Here is a 17,251-nt window from a genome sequence, read left to right on the forward strand (position 1 = left end):
TTGAACTCCGTAACGCTTTCTGTTACAAAATTCAGCTGTTACTATAACAATTTCTGGAACAACGGCGATGATTTCATTGACTTTCTCACGCACAATTTGCCGTGCCAGTTCACGAAACCTTCGCTACTTACGTCCTCTAAAACTCTTCGTGTAGAAATTGACTTTTTAAATGTATTCTTAATACCGACGTCACCTAACGAATATTCGCTTCTGCGACACTGTTGTCTCTGCTCTGTTTCAGTGATGACCAATCACTTAAAACTCGCGTCGGGCTGTGTGTGTGTGTGTGTGTGTGTGTGTGTGTGTGTGTTTGTGTGTGTGTGTGCGCGCGCGCTTGTGTGTGTGTGTCTGTGTGTGTGTGTGTGTGTGTGTGTGTGTGTGTGTGTGTGTGTGTGTTTGAACCGCGTTGAACCACGAAATCTACGTACTAAGCAATGTTACTGGTATGATTTGCGTCAGTTATGAGTCGATACAACTTACAGTCCTTGCACTTCTGCTAACTAAAGGAAACGGAATTCTGTGATTGCTTTTAAGAAAGTTATCACCACAAAGTCCGATGTTAACATCATAATGTGTGAAATAAAACTAACTGTAAAATCTAAATGTTAGTACTACCAATTCTTGAACTCTTTGTAAGTATTGCATAACAGAAAACACTGATACTGGCTACCAAAATTTAATTTGGAGGTCTAAAATGACCCCATACTTTTAGAAGGGCGATTTTGATACATAAATTTCATCTTATAATCGGATACACACAGAATTATGAAGCAAGATATAGACTATTAAAATACTGCTCATCGAGCTCGAGGCGCAGGCGTCGGCTCGTAGTGGCGTTGGGGCAACTGTGGTGAGACCTATGCCTATTTCGGTGGCCTTGGAATCACATGGAACCCCTGATGTCGCTGCGTCTTCCGGCAGTGAGCATCTTACCGGTCAGCCATCACTCCAGGGTGAATGGCGGACAGGGGTGGGCTCGCGCGTGCCTGGCCGAAAGGCGAAGGTGGGATCTGGCCGCGTGGCAGCTGCCTTACCCCTTTCCAACAGGTACGGGGTGCTTCCTAGTGGTGATGACATCGTTTCCGAGCCACCACAGGATGCCTCGCCTGTTGGGCCAGTGGCCGATTCTCCGGCAAGGTCCCGACAGTCACAGAGGGCGGGCCTATTAGTTATAGGGAGCTCCAACGTTAGGCGGGTTATGGAGCCCCTCAGGAAAATAGCGGGTAGGTCGGGGAAGAATGCCAGTGTGCACTCGGTGTGCTTGCCGGGGGGTCTCGTCCGTAATGTGGAGGAGGCCCTTCCGGCAGCTATTGAACGCACTGGGTGTGACCGGCTGCAGATAGTAGCACATGTCGGAACGAATGACGCCTGCCGCTTGGGTTCTGAGGCCATCCTTGGTTCCTTCCGGCGGCTGGCTGATTTGGTGAAGACAACCAGCATCGCACGCGGAGTGCAAGCTGAGCTTAATATCTGCAGCATAGTGCCCAGAGTCGATCGCGGTCCTCTGGTTTGGAGCCGTGTGGAGGGTCTAAACCAGAGGCTCAGACGACTCTGCGACTATAATGGTTGCAAATTCATCGACCTCCGTTATTGGGTGGAGAACTGTAGGGCCCCCCTAGACAGGTCAGGCGTGCACTACACACCGGAAGCAGCTACTAGGGTAGCAGAGTACGTGTGGCGTGCACACGGGGGTTTTTTAGGTTAGAGGGACCCCCCCCTTGGGCGAAACGATAAAATACCTGACGGCTTACCAGAGAGGACATTATCATCGTTGATAAAGAACGTCCGTCCTCAGAGACCAAAAACAGGAAAAGTTAACGTAATATTGGTAAACTGCAGGAGTATCCAGGGCAAGGTTCCTGAATTAGTATCTCTTATTGAAGGAAATAGTGCGCATATAGTATTAGGAACGGAAAGTTGGTTAAAACCGGAAGTGAACAGTAACGAAATCCTAGACACAGAATGGAATATATACCGCAAGGATAGGATAAACGCCAATGGTGGAGGAGTATTTATAGCAGTAAAGAATTCAATAATATCCAGTGAAGTTATTAGCGAATGCGAATGTGAAATAATCTGGGTTAAGTTAAGTATCAAAGGTGGGTCAGATATGGTAGTCGGATGCTTCTATAGACCACCTGCATCAGCAACCGTAGTAGTTGAGCGCCTCAGAGAGAACCTGCAGAACGTCGTGAAGAAGTTTCGTGATCGTACTATTGTAATAGGGGGAGACTTCAATCTACCAGGTATAGAATGGGATAGTCACACAATCAGAACTGGAGCCAGGGACAGAGACTCTTGTGACATTATCCTGACTGCCTTGTCCGAGAATTACTTCGAGCAGATAGTTAGAGAACCAACTCGTGAAGCTAACGTTTTAGACCTCATAGCAACAAATAGACCGGAACTTTTTGACTCCGTGAATGTAGAAGAGGGTATCAGTGATCATAAGTCAGTGGTTGCATCAATGACTACAAGTGTAATAAGAAATACCAAGAAAGGAAGGAAAATATATTTGCTTAACAAGAGTGATAGGGCACAAATCGCAGAATATCTGAGTGACCACCATCAAACGTTCATTTCTGAGGAAGAGGATGTGGAACAAAAATGGAAAAAATTCAGAAACATCGTCCAGTACGCCTTAGATAAGTTCGTACCGACTAAGGTCCAAAGCGAGGGGAAAGATCCACCGTGGTATAACAATCATGTACGAAAGGTACTACGGAAACAAAGAAAGCTTCATCATAGGTTTAAGACTAGTCGAATCATAGCTGATAAGGAAAAGCTGAACGAAGCGAAAAAGAGCGTAAAGAGAGCAATGAGAGAAGCATTCAACGAATTCGAACATAAAACATTGGCAAACAATCTAAACAAGAACCCTAAAAAGTTTTGGTCATATGTAAAATCGGTAAGCGGATCTAAATCCCCTATTCAGTCACTCGTTGACCACGATGGCACCGAAACAGAGGACGACCGAAGAAAGGCAGAAATACTGAATTCAGTGTTCCGAAACTGTTTCACTGCGGAAAATCGTAACACGGTCCCTGACTTCAGCCGTCGCACGGACGCCAAAATGGAAAATATTGAAATAAACGATATCGGAATTGAAAAACAACTGCTATCACTTAGTAGCGGAAAAGCATCCGGACCAGACGAGATACCCTTAAGATTCTACAGTGATTATGCTAAAGAACTTGCCCCCTTTCTATCAGCAATTTATCGTAGATCGCTGGAAGAACGTAAAGTACCTAGCGACTGGAAGAAAGCGCAGGTCGTTCCCATTTTCAAGAAGGGTCATAAATCAGATGCGAATAATTATAGGCCTATTTCGCTTACGTCAATCTGTTGTAGAATAATGGAACATGTTTTGTGTTCTCGTATTATGACGTTCTTAGATAATACAAATCTCCTTCATCATAACCAACATGGATTCCGCAAACAGAGATCATGTGAAACTCAGCTCGCCCTATTTGCCCAAGAAATTCACAGTGCCGTAGACACTGGCGAGCAGATTGATGCCGTATTCCTGGACTTCAGGAAGGCATTTGATACGGTTCCGCACTTACGTTTAGTGAAAAAAATACGAGCTTACGGAATATCGGACTAGGTTTGTGATTGGATTCAAGATTTCCTAGAAGAAAGAACACAACATGTCATTCTTAACGCTTCAAAATCTGCAGATGTAGAGGTAATTTCGGGAGTACCGCAGGGAAGCGTGATAGGACCTTTATTGTTTACAATATACATAAATGACTTAGTTGACAACATCGGTAGCTCCGTGAGGCTATTTGCAGATGACACGGTTGTCTACAAGAAAGTAGCAACATCAGAAGACTCGTACGTACTCCAGGAGGACCTGCAGAGGATTAATGCATGGTGCGACAGCTGGCAGCTTTCCCTAAACGTAGATAAATGTAATATAATGCGCATACATAGGGGCAGAAATCCATTCCAGTACGATTATGCCATAGGTGGTAAATCATTGGAAGCGGTATCGACCGTAAAATACTTAGGAGTTACTATCCGGAGCGATCTGAAGTGGAATGATCACATAAAACAAATAGTGGGAAAAGCAGGCGCCAGGTTGAGATTCATAGGAAGAATTCTAAGAAAATGTGACTCATCGACGAAAGAAGTAGCTTACAAAACGCTTGTTCGTCCGATTCTTGAGTATTGCTCATCAGTATGGGACCCTTACCAGGTTGGATTAATAGAAGAGATAGACATGATCCAGCGAAAAGCAGCGCGATTCGTCATGGGGACATTTAGTCAGCGCGAGAGCGTTACGGAGATGCTGAACAAGCTCCAGTGGCGGACACTTCAAGAAAGGCGTTACGCAATACGGAGAGGTTTATTATCGAAATTACGAGAGAGCACATTCCCGGAAGAGATGGGCAACATATTACTACCGCCCACATATATCTCGCGTAATGATCACAACGAAAAGATCCGAGAAATTAGAGCAAATACGGAGACTTACAAGCAGTCGTTCTTCCCACGCACAATTCGTGAATGGAACAGGGAAGGGGGGATCAGATAGTGGTACAATAAGTACCCACCGCCACACACCGTAAGGTGGCTCGCGGAGTATAGATGTAGATGTAGATGTAAATAAAGCTATATACTAAGATATGCGCTCCAAAAGTAACACAAAGACAGCACAACTTTAGCTGTATAAATCTGTGGTAATTGTAATAGCGACGAATACTTACACAAAACAGGACAGCGAACATTCATAGAGAACGGAGCTTACAAGCATCCGTTGCATCGAACTCACGGCGGGAACGACATTAAAACGATGATATAAATGAGTGACTCAGAAATTGTAATATATATAAAAAAACCAAACTAGTGCGATTGCATTTTAGGGAGAGGCTAGAGCTAAATACCGAGAAGATAACTGTAATACACAGCAGACGAACAAGAATGCGTAGAAGAACCCAAAAGAAGATGAGTTGCTGACATCAGTATGCGAAGGTATTCATGAACTCAGTGGTGTCAGAAGAATAATGTGCAATGAAACAGTGCAAGAACCACTTAGGGCTACATCATGTGTGTAATGAATAATGATCATTCTTTCGTATACTGATACGCAGCCTCGTCACTTAATACGAGAGTACACAATCAAAACCGCAAACACTACTACTTAAGTCAAGCGAAACAGCGTAACAGATAGTCACTGAACAGAAAGTGATGTAGAAAAAAATGTACGTCCTTCGGAACAGTACTGTGCTTCAGAATTGATAGCAGTCTGAAGGTTATCGTCAGAATAAATAAGTACGGAGAACGTGACTGACCTGGTGCGTTACAAATTACTTTGGGTGAGAAGTTAGACTGCCCGCAACGGAGTCAACTCACGTCCGCTCTGCAGTTACGCACGGCAATCATCTATCAGTGAAGGTGTCGTGAATGAACAACTCGCCATATGTGTTATCTATAAACGCGTTCCGCAGAAATACAGAGAAAGCGTATCACTGCTCCACCGCTGACTCGATGAGTACTAAGTCGCAATAGGCATTCTCTGTTTCTGGACAAAGCCGGTAACGCCACATTCTTGCAACGGATATAAGCGGCGACTGCTTTTTGGAACACGTAAACCCTCAGTGACAGGAGAGTGACATACATAACTGAAACTTTCTGACAGAGAGATTGCTCCGCTTAATGGAAGAAGTGCCTGTTTGTATAGCTGAACAGACCATTAAACTTAACGAGCTGTTTTTGCAACAGACAAATGGTAATCCAAGTTTAAGATATTTTGGTTAAAATAAATCCTAGTTTTAGAGGGGTTCGAAATTATTTAAAAACATAGTGATTGTAATTTACAGTTCCTCTATTTTAACCCTTAGAAATTTTGTGAGTTGATTCAGTGTGTTAATCGACTTGTTTCGTATCGTGACACCTCTGGACTTCAATGTATACATACAGGGGATTTCTACAAAGACGAGGTAAAAGAAATACTTGTCTTGTTGAATCTGGTTTCCACAAGAAATCTTCAGAAAGATACAAAGAGAAGCAGTAGAGAACGAAAGAAAGATTGTGTTTTACACAGACTGAGAATACAGTCTAAGGTGGACAAAGCGACTGTGCCATGGCGGGATTCTTTATTGTATTTTTCACATTGTCTAACGCAAACAGTTTCATTATTAGTATCGACCTTCTAACGATTCATTATCAGAAGATTCCATAACGCAACGCATTAAGTTACAAAATTGCTCTTTACCTTCTGCGCCGTTAATCTACTATTTTCTGTAGCAGTGGGGATGATCTCACTGCCTTTCTCTCGTAGACACTTGCTGTCCTAGTTCAGAAACCTTCACTCTTTATGTCGCCGAAAAAATTGCGTGTAGAAATAGCGTTCTTTCTGCATTCTTCCGCCTGACGTCACTTAACGAACATTCGCTTGTGATGCAAAGTTATTTCTTGTCTCTGTTTCATTAATCACCATTACCTTAAAATTCTCGTCGTTTAGTGTGTGTGTGTGTGTGTGTGTGTGTGTGTGTGCGTGTGCGTGTGCGTGTGCGTGCGTGCTTGTGAGCCACGTTTAAATCACAAAATCGTTAATTCAGGTACTGAATGAAGTTTGGGCTATGATCTGCGTCCATTATCAGACGGTACAACTTAGCGTCACTGCACTTTTAAGAAAGTTATCAGTATAGAACTGAGATAACAATGTAACAAAGAGTGAAATGCACCTAAATTAAAATCTAAACGACAACGACTACCGATTCTGAAAGCCTCTTTAAGCTACTATGTAAAAGGAAACACTGATGTCGCATATAAGGACATCATAATGAGGCTAAGATAACCTCATATTTTTCGACGGACGTACTTGATTCATAGATTTCGTCTTACAATCGAATAAATACCGTATAATGAAGCAAGACACTCACTATTAAAATACTGTATAAAATAATGCTAGCTACCAGAATTAACGCTCCAGAAGTAACAAGAAATTAACACAATTTAATTTGTGTAAATCTGTGGCACTTCTAATAGCGACAAATACTTATGGAAAATAGATGGTGAACATATATACAGGAAGAGACGTACAAGCTTCTGTCGCAGCGACGCCAGAAGAATGATGATGTAAGCGAGTATTCAACAAATTTTGAAATTTATGAAAAAGACTTTTAGACTTTTGCAGTTGCAGCTATTAAAACTTGGGGGGGGGGGGGGAGGGGGGGGGGGGACCTAATACAAAAGGACTTGAAAAAATATTTACAGAATGTCTGCAAAACAAAATAATTCCCGCAAACTAGAACACTACAGTATTTGTACCGTTTCGTAAGAAACGATACAGACGAGGATGAGGAACTGTAGAGCAATCAGCTTCCTCTGTGTAATGTACAGGATACTCACTAAAATTATTATCAAACACGAAGGAAAACATTATTTATTTAATCAAACAAAGTGGATACAGCACAATGAAATACACTCGACAATAAAACAATAGTTTTTTCATTTGCAACTAAACGACCACTCTGCGATTCACAATTAAATACCTGGCAGAAGGTTCACTGAACATCTTCAAGCTACTCCTCTATTCCTCCATTCTCGAACAGCGCACGGGAAAAACGGACACTTACATCTTCCAGTGCAAGTTCTGACTTCTGTTATTACGATGACCATTTATCGTTATTGCCATCTCATTAACGTATCATATCCGCGACACTCTCTCCCCTATTTCATGCTAACATAAAACGAGCTGCCCTTGTTTATACTTTTTCGATATCCTCCGTCAATCCTATCTGGTGAGGATACCATACTGCGCAGCAGTATTCTACCAGTGATCGACATGCTGTGGAGCGGAGGGTTTTAATTTATTTTTGTTCACTTTATAATTAGCTTTGTTTAGGTTAATTGTGTGATTTCTAAATACCACGGCCGTTTACATGACCAAAAATTATCTGCATGCACAGCCAGAAGAAAGGATGGAGAACATGCTGCCCTAACCTTCAGCATACATGTCCGCAACTCAGCTCACCGAAACCGAAATAAAATGTTCCATCTTTCTAACTTTGTATAGACCAGACGAGTTGTGAACTATGATGGTAAATGAAAATCTGATGCCATTCAACAAATCAGTACGAATATATTCAATAAAATTTCACACTTATCAATTAATAGTTTTGCAGTTCACTGAAGGTTTCCTACCCTAATCAGCACTCGACACAGTTTAGAGAAGATTTCTACTCGAAGTTTCAAATATTGCTAATTATCACTCTGTCTGTTAAACAAGCATAATTAATTGGTCGCCTTTTAAAGTGGGGAATAAGTTACGCCACTTGCCACTTTGTCTTCTATGATTACGCGGGGCACACAAAATTAGAAACATCGAAAAGGAAACTCAGGCTCTCCAGCAAATTACAATCCTCGCAAGTTCACTTTTATACATTTGCTCAAAATCTGTGTGATAACTAATTTGAGCGGAAAACACTCCATTCAGCCGTCTTTAATGCCGTCGAAGGTTTAGTGCGCGCGGATGCGGTTAGAATTACTTCACAATCTGAGGAGTGCAGTACGACTGAAGTCGATCGAATGAACTTTTTGATGCCACTACAGTAATCCTTATGTACTCTCAGCGCGGCCAGTAAACAGACTGCTGCAGTTAAAACGCCTCCAGCGTCTGCAGCAGTGCCTACATAGCATTTCTTTTTTACTACAAAATCATTTAGTTGAAGGTTAACAGCTTACCCAATTTTTCTCTGAGCAAATCTGTGTTCTAACAATATCCGTTTCATAATAATTAAACCAGAATTTTTTTAACGTTACTGAGGCTGGGTTGTAACCTATGAACTGTTTCTTTTCTATCCTCTGTATCATTGTCAATTTACAGTCTCATCTATAAATCTGATATAGCTTTCTCATTACATCTATTGTCCGCAGCTCTTGGTCGTGCGGTAGCGTTCTCGCTTCCCGCGCCCGGGTTCCCGGGTTCGATTCCCGGCGGGGTCAGGGATTTTCTCTGCCTCGTGAAGACTGGGTGTTGTGTGCTGTCCTTAGGTTATTTAGGTTTAAGTAGTTCTAAGCTCTAGGGGACTGATGACCATAGATGTTAACTCCCATAGTGCTCAGAGCCAATTACATCTACTGCATACAGTAATGTCTTTTTAGATCTTCATTATAAAGGTTAGATAATCTAACATGTTTTTTCAAGTCTTAGTCCACAAACCACTTCATTACTGAATATTTTGGTAGGTAAAAAGAGGTAGCTTCACAGAAACCACTAGAGAATGCTTTTATATAAAACTGAACTCAAATCCAAACGTATGACTTTCTACCTTTAATATTATGTGCTCTTGACATTTCGTAAAAAGTGGATTTTTATGTACACTAATCAGTGGATCGTGCTGACACTCTCAAGTTTTAAAATCGGCTGGATAGTTGCGCCATCCGTTGAGCTGCACGGACACGCGTTAGGGCACAAGCGGCTTGGTCCTGGTCAAATGATGGGGAGAAACCGACCTGTCGCTCGCCACTGTAGATATGCAGATATAGCGCTTGCACCGCCACATCACACCCAGCAAATTTTGTTACTACTGTACGCACAAAATACTAATATTCACCCCAAAACACCAAGAAACACAGATCAACAGATTGTTACATTTACATGTATAAAAATGAATGAAATTTTTTTATTCCAATTTAATCATCCTTTCACACTAAGATAAAATCAACTTATTTTTTACAGTGTTTCATTTTTTTCAGTGAGTTTACCTAAAAATACAAACATTTCACTCTTTCAAATTTTGGTACTTATTTATTTATAGAACATAGGGACTTTGTGAGCATGCAAATGAACGCTCACTTAGTATTTACTTTTGGTAGAGGGGAAGTCACTTGAGTGAGTGTTCTTCTCGCCGATCTATTACTTCAGAGGAAAGGGGATGAGTCATTCAGGTTGGTGTTCTCGTTGTTTTTCTTCACTCACCTCGCAGGTTGCAAATACATGTGAGGTTCTTGTCCGTGAGGAACAGATAATACAGCCTCAACTTCTGTTCTCTGACTATCGTAAGTGAGGGCAAAATAATTTACGATGTACTTTCTCTTTCTTTTACTTAAATAACCATAAAGGACGTTAGCAGAAAGAATGATTCTATTTAAATTTATTATCTTTTCGCAAGAGTACTATTTACACCACATCAGTGTCAAAATGCAAGATGATATTAATGTCATTTTAATTCTCATCTTCTTTGCACACCCTGAAATTTTGCTTGTCTTTTAATATGTCTTTATCGATCTTTTTTTCTTCTTTTGTCATATATTGGATAGTTTGTATTACATTATCACATCAGTTGTTTCTTTATTTCGTAAAGATGAGTAACTGCAGTGATCTTCCATCATTGCATGACACAATTAGAATTTGAATTAGCCTACAATGAAAGACATTGCTTTGTCAATGGCCGTGCTTTTGTATTATAATTGAGCAGCTGAGACTAGAAGTGGTGCAAGTGCTTGCTGAAGCAATCTGAGTAAATGACTGCCAGAGTTAAGTGCCTGTTTATAAATTATGTGATTTAGCATCAAAACATTGTAATTGCCATTTAGTCCATGAATAGCTGTAGGTAACGATTCGAGAATGAGATGCTTCTGTGGTATCTTTTATAATATATTAGAAATACTTATACTCCTTGCATCTTAAAGCTTTTTACAGTAAGACAGATACAAGCACAAAACTATTTTCTTTACTGTGCTTTATTCTGAGGATATTTTGGTATAACACCCATGATACTCATAGTATATACTTGTTCACTTTAAAAAATATGCGCATAATTAACGTAAAATAAACATAACAAGCTGAAAAAGGTTAGGTAAGTAGCAAATACAATAAAAACACCAAAACGTAAATATATTTATGTGGTTCCAACATATGTGAGGGATTATTCACTGTAGTAGTGGAGCAAAGAGCGTTCTGAGACATTTTGTTTGTGTAGGTTGCGTATATTCAGGGGCAAATTATGCTAATTAATTTATAACCCCCTGCAGGTCGATTTATGACACCTGGGGATAATCTGTCCTTCTGAGAAACCCTTAAACACTCCCATTCCGTATCCCTCTGGGAAATCCCCACCCTCCCCTAACAGATCCAGCCACACTTCTGTTATCAAATTAATTGAATAATTAATTAAATTGATCATTTACTCGCCCCTCTCTCCCTGAGAAATCCCAGAGCCATCCCTTCCTGTCTCCCACTTCCTCTCTCACCTCCCCAATCTGAAAATCAGCTGAAAAAAGACTCAGTCTGTGCTGAACTGCAGGAGAGGAAATATGTCACAGCATGAAATTCAAATCAATGTCAAGCGACATAATAATTTATTGTTCGATTCAATTTGCATATTCTTTATGTAATCAGTTGGCAGGAGACAGGTATCCCCCAACTTGGTTTGATTTCACATCTGCACCACCACTTTCCATGATGTAATAGCTGAAAGCACTGAGGAATGGAATGAAGTGCAGTATATTAGAAGCCATTTTGGGTTACCAATGTGTGTGTCAGCTTGCTTTCCAGATCACAGAGTGCTGAGCTCACCCATTTGAATGTCATAGGGGTCAGACCAAATCAACCGGCTGGGTGCTGATTAACACCAGGCAGAGCATTGAGAGCATGCATTTGCATGTCAAGTAGGTCGAAAGCTACACAATGTCCTGTCCTAATTACAGATAATGATGTTGAATACCACTGAATGTGGGTCCAAGGTCGGGTCCTTTGATACTCTAAACCCGAGAAACCACTTCTGCTCTCTCTCAAGTGATTTCTTCCTGTTGTAACACCTGTACCTCAAACCAGTAGACCCAGGTGACGTGTCTACCCACTTGAGGGAGTTCCATTTGTTTTCATGGTCCCAGAACAAAGCATTAGGTGGAGGCATTCCGTTGACCAGAAATTTCCAGACTCGTTTCCTGTCTCTGTATCTTTCACGCGGTTGCTTCCTGTTTGTGTACACACCTGCCTGCAGACAGAGGTTTTAATTCCTCCTCAGAATACTGTGTTCCTATTGGCTAATGCTGGCGCAAAGGGAGAGCTGGAGCAATTGCGATATCAAAAATGGTGGGAAATCGTCCATTTGCATTATTGTATCAAATTAATTGTATAACAGTTTACAGGACACAGGGTAGGGAATAAAGCTCTGGAAGATGTAAGTCAAATAGATCGCTTAAAACACCCATCATCACCACCTTAAAATGATTCTCCTTTGTAATAAAACATATTTTCAGTGTTTAAAAATCACACACATACATTTACAATCACAAACATAAATTTTCACGACAAATAGACTATAATGCTAAACATATCTGAGGTCTTGCATGCACCGAGATTTGATAACACAAGCACCTTCTACCACCCCAATGTTTCCACCTTACGCTAAACACACTTGTTGAAAAAGACCTTCTGATCTCATACACCCACGATCATGAAGCACACACCACCTGACTGCAGAAGGGCCAGGAACTGCTGCTGCACTAGCCCTGCCAGTAATTTCTTGGTCATCTCCAGGTATCCACAAGCAAGCCGTAATAGACACAAAGAGGACAGAGAGACTGTTGCTGTGACCATCAAGCTGTCAACTGATCCATTTATGGGGGTGGGGGGTGGGGGTAGGGGGAGGAATACCCATCCATCGCAAACACTCGCAATATTGAATCCTCTCATGCAAAACACACGTCCTCTTCTGTCGCCCCTCAAGCAACAGGCTTGTTACTTTATTATTCAGCCACCCATAATGGCACCACGAGCGCCGCCGCTGGGTCTTGTCCCAGCAGCTGGGGGCAAAAGTTGACAGATCTGAGCAATCTTTGTTCCCACTGGTCAAGCGAGGCTAAGCTGTGGCTTCTGGTTGGTCAAAACATTGTGAGCACTCCTGCCACTGGCCACAGCACACTGCAAGACAAGCAGGTGTGGCTTGGATGTATAGTTCCGACTGCAATTCCTCCCCTAATAAAGAGGCTCCTGTTTAAAAAATCCGCTTTACGCAATTCGAAACGGGGAGAGTGTTGTCCATACACCTAGAATTTCTATAGCAAAATTTAAATTTCTCCCTTTTATATTATTTATTTTCGAATACAGAAGATGATGGAGCTTACTCGCGTTTTCAAATCGCTAAACTAACATTACTTGTTGTTAAAATCCTGTACAGAAATATGGCATAGGCTATATTTCCTCTAAGTATTTTGTCATCACGTAAAAAAAAAAGTCTCTTCTTATCAGCTTAATATCTGTTAACGTTGTGCATCACAGGACTAGAATACTAAACTCATTTTTGGCTCATGACGGAGTTTTAAATGCATGTTCTACTTGTCACATGATGCTTCCTCACTTTCGAACTCTCTTAAAGTAGCCAAAAGCCTCATTATCTACAAAGTTTCTTAAGGTAATAGCACAGAGGGTTAATACTACATACCACTTTATAAATTTTATTACGATGGTCATCACTCCTGTGCATGTATGAGATTGAAATATCGTCAAAAGACCTCATCGTAACAAAAAAAAAGTGATTACCGCTCCAACTCATGTATCATACCCATGGTACTTTGCTCTCATTTCCACCCACTCGGTAGCATGTCATTTATATCAAACTGATTGACTAACAAATTAAATTGATCATGACAGTCTCTTTGCATGGTGAGTACCTTTTTCCCTGCAGATTACATTCGCAAGGTAATCTTTACAGACGGTTCTTTGACGTCTCTGAGGCTTCCCACAGGCCAGGTAGTCACTTCCTCCGATGCCAAAATGGGTGGTAATGTTCGTCAAATAGCTGAAGATATTCATTGCTAATTACATTCTGGCCATTGGTTGCACTGTCACGCTGGTGGAAGTAAGTCACTTGGAATTCCAGCACACTGCATCCAAACTAATCCTGCTGAGACTTGTCAGCCTACGGGGGCAGTAGCATATCTGCCATTTCCTCGTGAATCTTCCCGTCTTCGACACATAGAATTTGAAGCCAACTCATTTCGACGAGTAAGAGATGTCCCCCTGTCAACTCACAGCCCTATGCTAATTCTGTCGAAATCCCACCATCTTCTGACAGCACTATTCCGTTAGTGAAGAGACTGTCTAGACCTCCATCCGTCTCTGACTAGGTAGAGAGCTATCACAACGAGCAAAATAGCACACTAATGTACAGGAGGAATGTCACAACCATGCAGAGTATACGCGGAGTGCACAAAGAAATTCAGAACCATAACACCTACAACTCACTAATAACAAATGTTGTTCTATACATATCCCCTTGTATGTGTGCCAACCTCCTTTATCGTATTCCTATGATTACTACGCTAGAAATACGACAGTGTAGTGGTCTCAGAGTATTCGTTGATAGATAGCATTTCGTGAGAAACACATCTTTTTTTCAAATGTAGCATACCTCCATAATGCAGATCTGACAGTATCAGTGAGCTTCCAGTATATTATACACTGAATTATAATTCAGAGCAATTGCAAGAGTTGGAAGAGATTCGGGACGTAATCACAGTATTGTTCTTTTTTTTTAATCCCAACTTGCTGTTTAATAGTGGACCGATCATGATAATTTCTTCCGCCTAGAGCAGAGTATATCCACATGGGTAGTAAGCACATGTGTAGTGTAGGTATTTATTTAAAAGCAAACTCAGTACTTACACATTTATCCAACTATAGTAAATAGGAAGACAAGTAACCAGCAACAGCTGGCTCCTACACTATCACATCTTATTAGTGGGTGGGTCACAGCTCACCCCCCCCCCCCCCCCCCAATAACTTAAAGATCCATGCAGACGAATTTGAACCTGACATATTATTATGCTTTAGTCGATGGATTTGTCATTTCATAGTGTTTAGATTGCTTCCCTTACGATTCTAGAAAATGATTCCGAGCCAGACAAATGCATTCTACATCAGCTGGCTCCAGATGCTTACTGCTACGTATTTTACGGTAGTTAACACTTCTGATGACAGTGTAGAGGATTTATAGTCCTATTAATGTGCGGTAGATTTCGTGGCATTCACGTCAACTACTAACTCCACCTCTGGTCTTACTGCCTGCTTCCAGACAACTCCATCATGTATGTACATTTCACATCTAAAACAAAAACACTGCAAGCGGCTGTATAGTACATCACACCAACATTCTCGATCACCTATCTATACCAGTCTCACATGCTGATCTGGTAAGAAATTGCCTATATACTTCCATACATTCCATAATACACCCTACACATGTACGAATTTCTTACTTACAGCTGATTTCTTTTCTTTGTCAGCTTCCTGCATGTTTCTATTAAATTCAGTATCTTTTCCAAGTATCCCCTATTTTTCGTTACTCTAATGGGCAGCTCCCACATTTCGTTATCATTAACAACATGCTTGCCAATTACAGGCGCAGCAGTTATATCAGAGTTGACTAGTCTTACACTGCTTGGCTCTGATCAAAGTCAATCTTTCCTTGGTACTTTCATAAGAGATAAGTGCAAATTAATATAGCCACACTTAAACCTGACAGAGCTATCTATAATTACATTTCTTATACACATCTGTATCAAAACTTCTTGCTTTAATAGTCCACATATTTTTGCAATAGCACCTACTATTCTAAACCAGTTGCTACCATAACAGCTAAATTATTCCTGTTAAGAACAGAATCAGAGAATGCTCAGGACAACGCACTTGCTTTGCTGCCACTGTCCAGAGGACAGCGGACTATTATGTATGAAATATTTAATTCTGTAATAGGGTGGATATTTTACTTTGTACCCAGCTAAACTAGTCTCTCTGCAACTACTTTTTCCACCTAGATTCACAGGATTATCAGTATTCACATTTACAGCTGCTTTTTCTAACCTGGTCACCAAATTAAAATCAAAGTATTTGACGAAATCTTTTACTTTCGTTTCCTGAATATCAGCTAAACTTTTTGAGAAATGTCGCCCTTTACGTCATTGCTGTATAAATCACCATCTGCTCCTACTACTTTTGACAAGGTAACACACCTTTTAGGTTCCTCAAATGTAATATAATTGATACCCTTTTCATCCATTAAATCATCATCCTCAAAATTTTGCAACATTTAATCTACTTCCTCCAAAACAATTTTGGCCTGCAGATTTCCGTCACTATCGTAAATATAAACATTTACTTATTTTCATTACCACCCGTTTAAAATAAATTATTTTTCTCTTCCGTATTATCTGTAAAGTTTTCTTTTTCAAGTTTATCCCACCTTTCTAGTATGACAAAACACTGTCTATTAGATCATATATAAGGTTGAACAAATTATCATTACCTATAGTTGTTACTTGTCATCTATCTGTGTGTATTAACTTATTATTTTGATCAGTCTGTCAATTACTGGCTGTATTATTGCCTGCAGCTGATGAACGCCAGTTTCCTCATAGACGGGATTTAGCTTCCCCACGCGGATTACTTTCAGTAATTTCATTTTCAGATTGGAAAACATTTTGCTCTTCGTTCTGTCTCATCGGTACATCTCTGCATGTCTGATTTCGTCATAATTTTGGAAACACGGTAGCTGTCGATCTCCTCTTTTGCTACCTCTTCCACGATAATTAGAATTCGTGTTAAGAACTTCTAAACATTCACGTTTCTATCCTCATTATTTCGATTATTTACATTTTTATCAGGGAGCCTTTTATTACTGTGAATTTGTTCCTCGTTTGTGAACACACTCCAAATATTCAATGAGTGTACGGTATTTACATTATCTCTAAGTGTGGAAATAATTATTTCCTGCCAGTACCAATGTAGTTTATCTTATAATGCTACTAATACCATTTCAGGTTTCATCTTCTCTATGAGATGTGACACACGTGAAACTCACTTCCTAGAGCATTTTTTAACAGAGTCGCAGCGAGGAAATCACTTTTTACCCCTCCAAAATTCCCTTAAAACATCATTTTCTTTATTATGGGTCCAGAACTCGTTCAGGAGGCCAGATTTGAATTCGGAAAGTGTTTTACATCTCAAGATGACAGCAGCTGACCAACGCAATGCATCTACCGACATATGACTTCTAATAAAAGAGCTTTTTCTTGTGCCCTGGCCACCCCTTCGGCAACACATCTTCAAAACCATTCCACAACCAAACGGGTGCGTTTACTTGACTGGATAAAAACCTAAAAACTGCCGATATCCAATGAGAGTGACAGCGACAGAGGCATTACGCTGCTCAGTACTGTTATAAAACTGCTACAGGTTACTCTACTTTCTATGTTAGCAACGCTAGAATTTAAATTCTCAACTTGGTGATCTACT

This window comes from Schistocerca serialis, chromosome 2 (genome assembly GCF_023864345.2).
Source record: "Schistocerca serialis cubense isolate TAMUIC-IGC-003099 chromosome 2, iqSchSeri2.2, whole genome shotgun sequence".
NCBI classification, from domain to species: Eukaryota; Metazoa; Arthropoda; class Insecta; order Orthoptera; family Acrididae; genus Schistocerca; species Schistocerca serialis.